Genomic DNA, 12,350 nt, shown 5'->3' with positions numbered 1-12,350 from the left:
CATATATATATATATATATATATATATATATATATATATATATATATTTGTTGTTTTCCCTAATTCAGTTGTTTAGATGAGACTCGAAGATTAGGAAGAATAAATAGGGAAAAGCATAAATATCCCTCTAAACTTGTAGCCACAACTTACTTTAGCACTTTTACTTTATAGGCAATTATTTACCCCCTAACAAACTTCCATGTGAATTATATTACCCCTTTAATGGCTGAAGTGACAAAAAAAAAATTGAAAAAAATAAAGCTATTTTTTTATAAAAAAAAGTGGTTGTGGGATATTTAATTATTTTTTAATTATTATATATAATTTAATTGTATAAAATAAAATAAAAATAATAAATAAAAACAATCCTACCCCCCTTTTCATCTTTTTCAAGACCCCCACCCCTTCTTCTTCTTTAAACCCATCCACCTTCCATCTTCTCCGACCCTCCCATTCCCCGCCTCCTCTCTTCTTCTTCGAACCTCAGCCTCTCCCTTCATCTTCTACAAACTTCCACTTTATTCCTTCTTCTTCGAATCCTTCCATTTTTTTCAAATACCTATCGTTACCTAAAGATAAAATCTTCATCTTGATTCAGAAAATCTTTATTGTAATTTTCAAATATGCAATTTAGAATACCTAGTTTTCTAAGATAAAACGCTATGAGAAGAGAGATTAGAAGTAGCGAAATTTAGTGAAGTGTTAATGGACGTTGGAAAAAAGAGAGGTAATTATCAAAACTTAAATTAATGACTAAGGACTATGAAGTATTAATGGAGATTAGAAGAAGAAGAAGAAGAAAAAGAGAAGGGCGGATGGTTGGGGATGGGGTTGGGTGGTGGTGGTGATGGTTTGAAGATTAAAAAAAGATAGGTCTTTTGAAGAAGAAAGAAAGGGGGGGTCATAATTTTTTAATTATATAAAATATGTATTAGTGAAATTATTTTCTAAATAACCTTTTATGTGGCACTGACATGGAAACAACGTGATACTGACATGATAATGACGTGGCACGAGTGTAATACACACTCTCCATTGTGAGTGGTATTACATTTTGAGAGTGATATTTAATATACACGAAATTTATTTGGGGTAAATAATTTTCTATAAAGTTAGAGTGCTAAAGTAAGTTGTGGCTATACGTTCAGAGGATTTTTATGTTTTTTCCCGAATAAATATGCAAAGAGAGCGCTTTTTTCTCTATCTTGTTGTCTTCCAATTCTGCATCTTCAATTTGCCTTCCCCTAATAAAGGAATTCTTAGCATCAAATACCCATTTATCAATAAGCTTTTAAACCTTTCAATCAAGGATTTGGTAATAATTTTTCATACACTCCTTAAAAGACTGATAGACCTGTATTCTTTGATATTTACCGCTCCTTTTTTCTTCAGAATAAGATCTATATTACTGCATTGAAGCTCTTCTCAATAGCTTCATTCTGAAAAAAGAACTCTAGCCTTCAAGATATTGTTTTTTACAATCTTCTAACATTATGGAAGAAAATTATATTAAATCCGTCAAGCCTCGACGTTTCGTCATGTTTAATCATGTTATAGCTTCACTAATTTCCACCTCAGTAAACTACCTCAAATCCTCGATATCCGAATGATGATGCATAGTTATCACAATACTAAGCTTTGTTTTGATGATTTGAGAAATGTGCCGAGGAGCCATATGAAGGACCAGGTACTCGGACCCGACCAATCCATACAGGTTAATGCTCATAACAGTCCATAATGTGACAGAGTTGTAGAAAAGCTGCTACAATATATAATTCCATAGGGACCAGGCCCACACCAGGCCGATCTCAGACGGCACAAGGGAATAAAGATATCAAGGGAATAGGTTGTAACCATTAATGATTTGACAAACCTTCTAAGGGACTAGATAAGGGATTAGGTCCATCAGTCTTTGAACTCCTTGTAGTCAACATGATAGTTGTAACTTGTACTTTTTCTATAAGAAATTTGATGCACAGTAGAAGAGGAGCAACAACTTTTCAATCTAGTCCGATAAGAAACTTTCTAGGTTTCCCTTTCATTTGATCCACATATATAGATTATTATATGTGAGTAAAACCTAGCCTTTTCAATCACAAAAAGATTCATCTGTCAAAACAAAAGCCATCATTCAAACAACATTGCTCATTTCAACAAAGGGACTTGATAGAGTTGTTGCATTTGTCTTTGTTGTATTTTTAAGTCTTGTGTATTTCGTTCTTAAATTATAAATCTACTCTGAGTTATAAAGGAAATTAGCTATTTAACTTGTCTATGTATTTTGGATTAATCTTATTGACTAGCGCTAGTCGAATCATCTTTTGTTAAGTCAAGTTTGTTTTCACCATTACTTGGTATATTTCTTGCATATAGTTACCTAGAAGCGTCAACTACAGTTAGTTAATTTGAAGTGTGTAGTAGAGTTGCTGCACAATTCTGGGTAGAGTTACCTAGTAGTGTCAACTAGAGTAAGTTGATTTGTTGCGTTCAATAGAGTTACTGCACGAGTCTTGTAATAGAGTACTACAAGGAGTTAGGATTAAGATTTTAATTCTTATGATTATTGGAGTCCGTAATTACGTTTGGCTTGAATTTAGTGCAGTTATTGGTAAATCCTACGTGGTAGGTCATGATTTTTTCTCCCTTGAGTAAGGAGGTTTTCACGTAAATATTATTGTTGTTTACCTTTCTGTTTTTAATTTCATTATTTGTTAAGTTGTTGTAGTTCTCTGTTAAGGGACATTGTCTCATGACTCGTGGTGGACTCGTATAATCCAACACCAAATGTTCTTTTCGTTTGTTAACTTAGCCACTGTTGGAAAAGGCAGAGGCACTGTTAAAGTGCAAACAGGGTAGTAATGAAAGAATACCCAAGTTTAAACTTTTCTTTTCAATTTGAACCAAAAAATACAAGAAAACCCAAGCAAAGCAAAGAATAGGTAGCAAATATATCAACCACATAAATACAATAAGAGAAGAATAAAATCAATCACAACAGACGCCAAATTTACGTGGAAAACCCTTCAATGTGAAGAGTAAAAAACCATGGGACCAAACACTCCACTATAATTACAAAGAGTTACAATATTATTCTCCAAACCACCAAACAAGTTCCAAACAACGAGAAATAGTACAACAAGATAGCACCAAAATTAGAAAATAAAAAGGAGTAAAAAATATCAAAAATGCAATTGTTGTTTAGGGATGAAAAACAGGAGCTGCAGGCCACCAAATCCAACTCCGTCAGTTCCTAATCAAAGATTGTGCCACGCCCCAACATGATGATGAAGGACAAGAATCGTATGCACTTAATTTACAAGCACTCTATAACTTATGCAAGATTAAGGGATATTGATGACTAAGATATCCATTAAGAGTTTTATATATGCACAAGGAAGTTATATTATCAAAAACTGTACAATACCAAAATTGCATGATTTCCATAAAGCCTTTAGTCAGTTTGACATGCTACACTACAAGTGACTAGTTGGTATAGGGCCCAAAATACCCAACTAGAGTATTGTACATGTAATTAAAATACTAGAATGGCTCCAGACATAAATGAAGTTTGCCAAAATATCAGCTAAAGACGGCAATAGGGCCTAATGTTAATGTCTGCTATCTTGAGGACCTGAACCTGCATTAATAAAATATGGTCCCCCTAGGATGTCATACCTAAACAATATATACTAGTATGAAAGCAGATAGAATAACAGCTGGACAAATGCAGAACCTCATATGAATCAAATATCAAAGTGAAAAATGCATGAGCCAATAAGTAACACAAATACGACATGAAATAATAACGTATGCTCCAATCCTATTAGTATCTTACATAGTATTTAGAAAAGTGTTCATTATAATATAGGATCTATAATTTGCCTAGGTTATGTACTTATTCTCTAAGTCATACAAATGATCACAAGATGGCCTACTGGAGGAAATCTAAGGTAACTATAAAGCATATGTCGCTCACATACTCATTGCTATGATCCCATACACATAACTATAATCACAGTCTGTAACTAGGTACACCCCGCCCAGGGGCTCACTATGAGGATCTGCTTGTAGGCTATAAATGCCATATGTTGGCTCGAGTTAGGGGAAACCAATGCATGACGTTCCAGCTGACCCCAAATACAAATGATGCCACAAAGGCGTGTACGCCCAATGATTTAGATCACTATAATGGTCTGGTCTTGATCCTGTGCACAGAGTCACATCGAGCGATATGCCAAGCCAAACCTATGTAACCTCCTGTCATTAAATGTTTATCAAATACGCCTTGAAGGCCTGTAACATGTAAATTGCTAAAATGATTCCTTAGTTAACATATACAACTACAACTATGCTATTACTATTTACTATTACTCCTAACGTGTGATATATCTATATTGTGGCCTAAGGGCTTCAATTAGAGAAGCTTATGATACTATAGAAATATCTTGGAAACTTAACGCAAAGAGGTAAAGATAAATACTTATAAGCTTAATGGTAGAACAGAGGAATGATATGTAAGGCAATATAAAGATTCTACTCTCGTATTTCATGAGAATTATGTTAACATTAATAGGAATGAGTACATGATGAAGGGTGGTTCCTTAGCGGTGAGAGAAGGTTTAGCTTTACAAACCTTAGTGCTCTACTAGCTGTAGTAGTATTCCTAACCCTAAATAATTCAACTTGCGATAGTATAGCCTTTATCCTTCCAACCACTAATTCAAGCTATCCGATAGGCAAGCTACTAGATACATATACATCCATTAATGATATGTAGGTCCGTTAACAATTCATCTAAGTATCCTAAACTTTCTCAATGTATACAATTAAACTTCAAATCCACCCTACTGACAGTAATCCCTAAAAATTCTTCTCTTATCAAAATTTCACATTTTCTCCTTTTTCTCAAGAAACCCAATTAAGCAAATCTACTCTAAAAGCTAGTACCAAGATTCAAATTAACTATCTCTAAATATGTATTCATATCTAAATTTGAGAAAGGGGTAGAATATTTACCTCTGAAAATTCAATCCCAACTCTAAATTTAAAATTGATTGCTTGATGTTGAAAGAAAAGAAGGGGACAAAGAAATGGGAGTACTAGTAGTATTGCTTCTTCTCGCTTTGGATCCATAAGAAAAAACTCAACAAATTTTCTTTTTTTTTGTCTTTTCTAAAAAAAAAACAGATAAAATAGGGTCCTGTATGTTTTCCTCTTTCTTGTAATGTTTACCAAAAGTTCTACTACGTATTTATATCTAAATTTGAGAAAGGGGTAGAATATTTACCTCTGAAAATTCAATCCCAACTCTAAATTTAAAATTGATTCCTTGATGTTGAAAGAAAATAAGGGGACAAATAAATGGGAGTACTAGTAGTATTGCTTCTTCTCGCTTTCGATCCATAAGCAAGAACTCAACAAATTTTCTTTTTTTTTTTGTCTTTTCTAAAAAAAACAGATAAAATAGGGTCCTGTATGTTTTCCTCTTTCTTGTAATGTTTACCAAGAGTTCTACTGAATTCCAATAATATTATATATATATATATATATATATATATTCTTTTCCCTTTTCTTTCCCTTTTTGTCAAAGTACTAGAATGTATATGACTTTCCCCTTACCAAAACTTCCCTCTTTTTTGTGTCTATTACTTAGTATATTTTAGAAACTAAAGTGGCCCCACTTGAAAGTAGTAAATCAAGGTTCGAGACTTTTCAATTCCTTTTTCCTACTACCATCAATCATAAAATTTATATACACAATAGTTATGTGTATATATATGCACTATAATTCTCCATAAAATATGTATACTGCGTAATGCTTTATAAATTCAGGTTCATGCTTGCTTAAAGTATTAAACTTGGATTCAAATTATTTTCAAGGTGTTACAATATCCCCTACTTAGGATCATTCATCCTTGAATGATGCTTATAGCTTATTATCCATCCCACCACGATCCAACACATCTACTATATCATTTAACCAACTTCGGTCTTACTTTATCGAATGATAAAGCCTTAAAATTGACTAACTCTTTGAATTTATAAAAATATTGCCAGAGTTTTCTTTGTAAATAGGTACCTGTCCGCTAGCCAAAATACATCCAAATACGCTTCATAGAGCGTCACAACACATATAATACTCAACAGATAATATACAAGGCTCTGCTTGGCCTTAAACTCAAGAAACATTACATGAGGCTCCTTTTGAAGTTGAACTCAATCAAAAGTCATACCAACCGTGAAACTAACCTATAATTTGCATCCACACTATGTATTTATGTAAATCTCAAGAATCCTAGGCACAAATCATGTACCTAAATATATCAAGAAGAATCAGACGTAAACATAAATAATATAGTAGAAACTAATGATCATATAAAGGGACAAGTTGTTTAAGAACCATTTGATAGATTTTGGAACAAATATGGGTATTTAGTTTTCATATCCACTTCTGCTTCCCAAGTAGCTTCTTCTATGCCCTTGTTCCTCCAAAGCACCTTTACTGGCGCTATATATTTAGTTCTCAACTTTTTGACCTGTTGATCCTATATAGCCACGAGGACTTCCTCAAATAATAAGTCTCCAGCAAGCTCAATACCCTCTATAGGAATGACACTTGAAGGCTCTCCTAAGAATTCACGTAACATAGACACATGAAAGATAGGATGCATTACAACTATCTTCGGAGGTAATTCTAGCTCATAGTCTACCCTACCAATTTTGCAAATAACTCTATAGGGCCCAATATACCTGGTACTCAAATTACCATTTTTTCCGAATCGCATAATGCCCTTCATAGGCAATACCTTCAAGAACACAAAATCATCAACATGAAACTCTAAATCTCTACGTCGTAATCTGCATATGACTTTTTCCTACTCTGAGCAGTCTTCAACCGCACTAGTATCAACTTAACATTTTCAAAGGCTTGGTGGACTAGATCTGGACCCAATACCTCCGTCTCGCCTACTTCAAACCAACCAATAGGTGATCTACATCATCTCCCTTATAGATCTTTGAATAGAGCTATGTGAATTCTGGAGTGATAGCTATTATTATAAACGAAGTCAATTAAAGGTAAATGATTATCCTAATTGCCTTTAAAGTCTAGCGTGCACGTTATCAACATATCTTTGAGCGTCTGAATGGTACCCTCGACTTGGTCATCGGTCTGCGGATAAAATATAGTACTAAGGTTCACCTTGTACCCAAACTCCTATGGAATGACTTCCAAACTTGATCTTCAAATGAGGACCCTTAAAATTAAATAATAGACATAGGGGTCCCATGTAGGAGAACAATCTCTTTTACATATAACTTGGCATAATCTTCAACCGTACTGGTAGACTTAACAGGAAAGAAATAGGTTGATTTCATCAGCCGATCAACCACTACCCAAATAAATTCATGTTTTCAATAAGAAAAAGGTAAGCCTACAACAAAATCCATATTAATAAAATCCTTCTTCCACACTATAAATTTAAAGGCTTGAGCTAGTCCACCGAGTCTCTGATGTTCTTTTTTCACTTGCTGGCAATTGAGGCACCGTGCCACATGTTCTTCTATATCATTCTTCTTATCATTCCACTAGTAGGTCTCTTTCAAATCATGATACATTTTTGTAGAGACAGATGGATTGAATAATAGGAGCAATGTGCCTCAGTCATAATCTATTGTATCAACCCATCCATATTAGGTACACATAATCTACCTCGACACCTCAAAGTGTCATTGCCTAATAGTCAAATACTGAGACTAGATGTTATTGAATTCCCTCTTTGTATTGGAGCAATAAATGGGTCATCATACTGCCTCTGCTTAACCAATGCCACGAGTGATGACTCAGCTAAATTAAGCACAACAATGCCACCATCTTCAGAATCCACTAAGCGAATGCCAAGATTAGATAATTTGTGAACATCTCTCTCTACTTCACTCTGAACAAGTGAAAAATATGCTAAACTACCCATGGATAGTTGATTAAGAACATCATCTATAATGTTACTTTTGCAGGGGTAATAGAGAATATTGACATCATAGTCTTTTAGCAACTCTAGCCACCTCCCCTACCTCAGATTTAGCTATTTCTGCTTGAATAGATATTGAGGCTTCTTATAATCTATAAAGATATCGACATGCACTTCATATAAGTAATGGCACTATATTTTATGCATGAATACCACTGTCGCAAGCTCTAAGTGAGTGATATAATTCTGTTCATGCTTCTTCAACTGCCAAGAAGCATATGCTATAACTCTTCCATGCTATATTAGGACGCAACCCAAACAAATGCCCTAAGCATCACAATACACCACATATCCTTCTTTTCTCTCTGGTAAGGCTAAAATGGCACTGAAGTTAATCTATGTTTCAATTCTTGGAAACTTCTTTCATAAGCATCGACCACTGATACTTAACTGGTTTCTTTGTTAATTTGGTCAATGGGGCAGAAATAGAGGTAAAGCCCTCTAAAAACCTCAGTAACCGGTTAGCCCCAAGAAACTACGCACCTCAGTAGGATTAGTTGGTCCAGGCTGATTTTTCATAGCTTTTATCTTCTAAAAATATACTCTGATGCTTTCTCTAGATACACCATGACCAAGAAAAGACACTAAGGTTAACCAAAACTCATATTGAGAGAACTTAGGCTATAACTGGTGCTATTTGAGCCTCTGTAATACTGATCTCAAATGATCTGCATGCTCAGCTTCATTATGCAAAGATATCAAAATATCGTCTATAAATAAGATCACATACATATCAAGAAAGGGTTTGAAAATCCTATTCATCATGTCTATGAAGGCTGATGGAGCATTCATTAGTCCAAATGACATGATGAGAAACTCAAAGTGCCCTTATCTTGTCTGAAAGACTATTTTAGGGATATCTACTCCACGAATCCTTAACTGGTGATATCCGGGTCTCAAATCAATCTTTGAAAGGCATTTAGATCCCTACAATAGATTAAATAAATCATCTATTTGGGGAAGAGGGTACTTATTCTTTATTGTCATTTTTTTTAGCTGCCTATAATCTATACATATTTGTAATGTGCCATTATTGTTTCGCATAAAAAGACTTGGTGCACTCCAAGGTGATATACTAGGTTGAATGAAGGCTTTATCAAGTAAGTCTTTTAACTGCTCTTTTAGTTCTTTCAATTCTACAAATGTCATTCTATAAGGTGGGATTGATATTGGTTAAGTACCTGGATCCATATCAATAGAGTAATCAATCTCTCTAATGGGGGGTAACCCTGGGAGTTCATCAGGAAACAAATCTGATTACTCATTTACCACTAGTACCAATTGGAGAGTCGGTGCTTGCTTTTCAATTTCAATGTCTTTCACTTGGACTAGGTGATACAAACACCCCTCTGTAATAAGTTTTTGTGCCTTAATAAGTGAAATAAACCTCCCTCTAGGTATCATAGAATCAACTCTCTACTCTAAGATTGGCTCTCCGGGAAGTAGAAATGGGCCATCTTGGCTCGTTAATCAATTGTAGCATAATAGGAGGATAACCAATCCATACCCATAATAACATTAAAATAAACCATTTCAAGTTCAATCAAATTAGCCAATGTAGTAGGACCACAGACTGTCACCACACAATCATAATAGACCCATCTAGCTATAATAGAATCTCCTATAAGAGTCGATACTACAAATGGTTCATGTAACATCTCCGGCTCTATTCCAAACTTCTTAGCAACAAATAGAGTAACATATGACAAGGTCGATCTTGGGTCTATCAAGGCATATACATAATGTGAAAAGACAACTAAGGTGCCTATGACTATACTAGAGATGCCTTTGAATCATACCGACCAGCTAGTGCATACATACAGTTTGGGCCTGCGCTCAAATCGAGCCCTCTTCCCCTACTAGATTCTCTACTTTCTTACTTGCTAATGCCCAAGGACCATAAGAGGAAGAAGCCACTGATGAAGATAAAGCTGATGCAGACCTTATATGTTGTGATCGATCACCTTTACCTTTGTTTCTCAGCTGTGGACAATTATGTACCATATGGCCATCTATACCACACCAATAGCATACAATTGAACCATTCCAACACTCTCCTCTATGTACTCAGCTACACTGCTTGCATAAAGGTCAAAGTGATAACCCTCGACTAGTGCCCCTCTAAGGCCGTAAGTCTGGTGCTCTAGAAGCCTGACTCTGCTTAACCCTGCACCTCAAAAACTGACCTACAGCATTAGATGCGGAACACACAATTGACTGGGTATGCCTAGGTATCCCTCTACTAGTGAAAGCTCCACTTCTTCCCTAATAGTGGATGGCCATCCTAGCTCTCTTACTCTACTCCCTCTCACTATATACTTCATGATTATGTTGATTTTACTCTATCAACTAAGCACACGCCATAATTCTTGCTATATCCAAATCTTTATTCATAGCAGCAATAAGCGATGAATCCCTGATGTCTGAATGCTAACCAACTTTGGAGAAAATCTAGACAGCTGTGTAAACCACAAAAAATACTCCTTTACACTAATATTAACCTGCTTTAAGGATATTAAATCATCTACCTTTGCCTCTCTGAGCTCAACTGATAGGAAATGATCTATGAAGGCTTTCAATAAATTGGTCTTGATCACTGGGGCAGCTTCCTGACCTCTCAAGGCTAACCACATATCATACCAATAAGAGGCAACCTTTCTCTATCGATAAGTAGCTAATTTATCCACCTCTATATCTAATACTCATATTACCTTACAAATTATATGAGTATCAATAATGAACTGCTGAGGGTCCTCTGCAGGATTAGAACTTGTGAATTCTAGTGGATTCATATGGAGGATATCTTTGATCTTAGATTCAACTATCCCTCCTTGAGTAGTAGCAAGTATATCCATATTCTTTCTTTAGGTCTAAGCAGCGACCAACTGTGTAAGAAACTGTATCGCTCCTTTAAGATCTGGGCTTAAGGCACTAGGTAGGGGGATAGGAACTACTGTAGGTACCACTAGAGGTGCAGAAGCCCATGTAGGTCATTCCATTCCTTGCATTTAAGAACCTGAAAGTATAGAAACCATCAAACTTTCTTGATTCCTATTTAGATCAACTAATACGAGAGATTGCCCCGTTGTGGTTGCCTTATAAGTGGTGCTAGTAGAGGCTGTCTTGGCTGCTTTATCCTTATCAGTAGCAGACATGATCTTTATCACAAATAAGCTGAATAAAAATAATGAGTAAATTCTTATGATTTAACTCTATTGACCTATCTAGATTATAAATGAAGGTCAACTTCCTAAATTTCCAGTAGTAATTATAAATGTGGCATGCAAACAATTCGATAACTAAGGCCCTACTAGACACGACTTCATAGACTCTCTGGAAAAACTAAACCTAGGGTTTGATACCAAGTTTGTCATACCCTAACATGATGATGACAAACAAGAACTGTATACACTTACTTTATAAGCGCTCTACAACGTACGCAAGATTAAGGTATAATGGTGAGCAGGATATCCATTAAAAGTTTTATATATGCACAAGGAAGTTATATTATCAAAAATTGTACAATATTGAAATTGTATGATGCCCATGAAGACTATAGTTATTTTGACATGCTATACTATAAGTGACTAGTTGGCATAGGGCCCGACATACCCAACTAAAGTCTTGTACATATAACAAAAATACTAGATTGGCTCCAGAAATAAATGGAGCTTAACAAAATATTAATTGAAGATGGTAATAGGTCCTAATGTGGATTTTTGTTATCCTGGGGATCTGAGCCTGCATCACTAAAATATGGTACCTCTAGGATGTCAGTACCTAACAATATGTACTGGAATAAAAGCAGAAAGAATAATAGATGGACAAATGTGGAATCTCATAAGAATCAAATATCAAAGTGAAAAACGTATGAGCCAGCAAGTAACACATATACGTCATAAAATAATAACCTATGCACCAGTCCTATTAGTATCTTACATAGTATTTAGAAAAGTGTTAATTATAATATATGATCTATAATTTGTCGAGGTAGTGTACTTATTTTCTAAGTCGTACAAATGATCACAAGATGGACTACAGGAGGTAATCAGAGGCAATTATAAAGCATATGTTGTTGTAGTACCCCGTATTTCCCTAGCTCATTTTAAATCTCAGTACACGAGTATTCCTATATAAAATTTACAAAATACTTAGAATTTTTCAATGTAAAACCTACCATTATGTAGAAAATCCAGTCAGCTTTCCAACGATATAAAATTCATCCAAATCCTAGAACCTGGTGAGAGGTTATAGTAATTTTTGTAAAATAGTGTGTCAAATGGTGTATCATCGCCCCGTGGAGGCAGTCCAAATGGAAATTGT

Source organism: Capsicum annuum, chromosome 1, assembly GCF_002878395.1.
Source record: "Capsicum annuum cultivar UCD-10X-F1 chromosome 1, UCD10Xv1.1, whole genome shotgun sequence".
Taxonomy (NCBI): Eukaryota; Viridiplantae; Streptophyta; class Magnoliopsida; order Solanales; family Solanaceae; genus Capsicum; species Capsicum annuum.
This window is presented reverse-complemented; position numbering follows the sequence as displayed.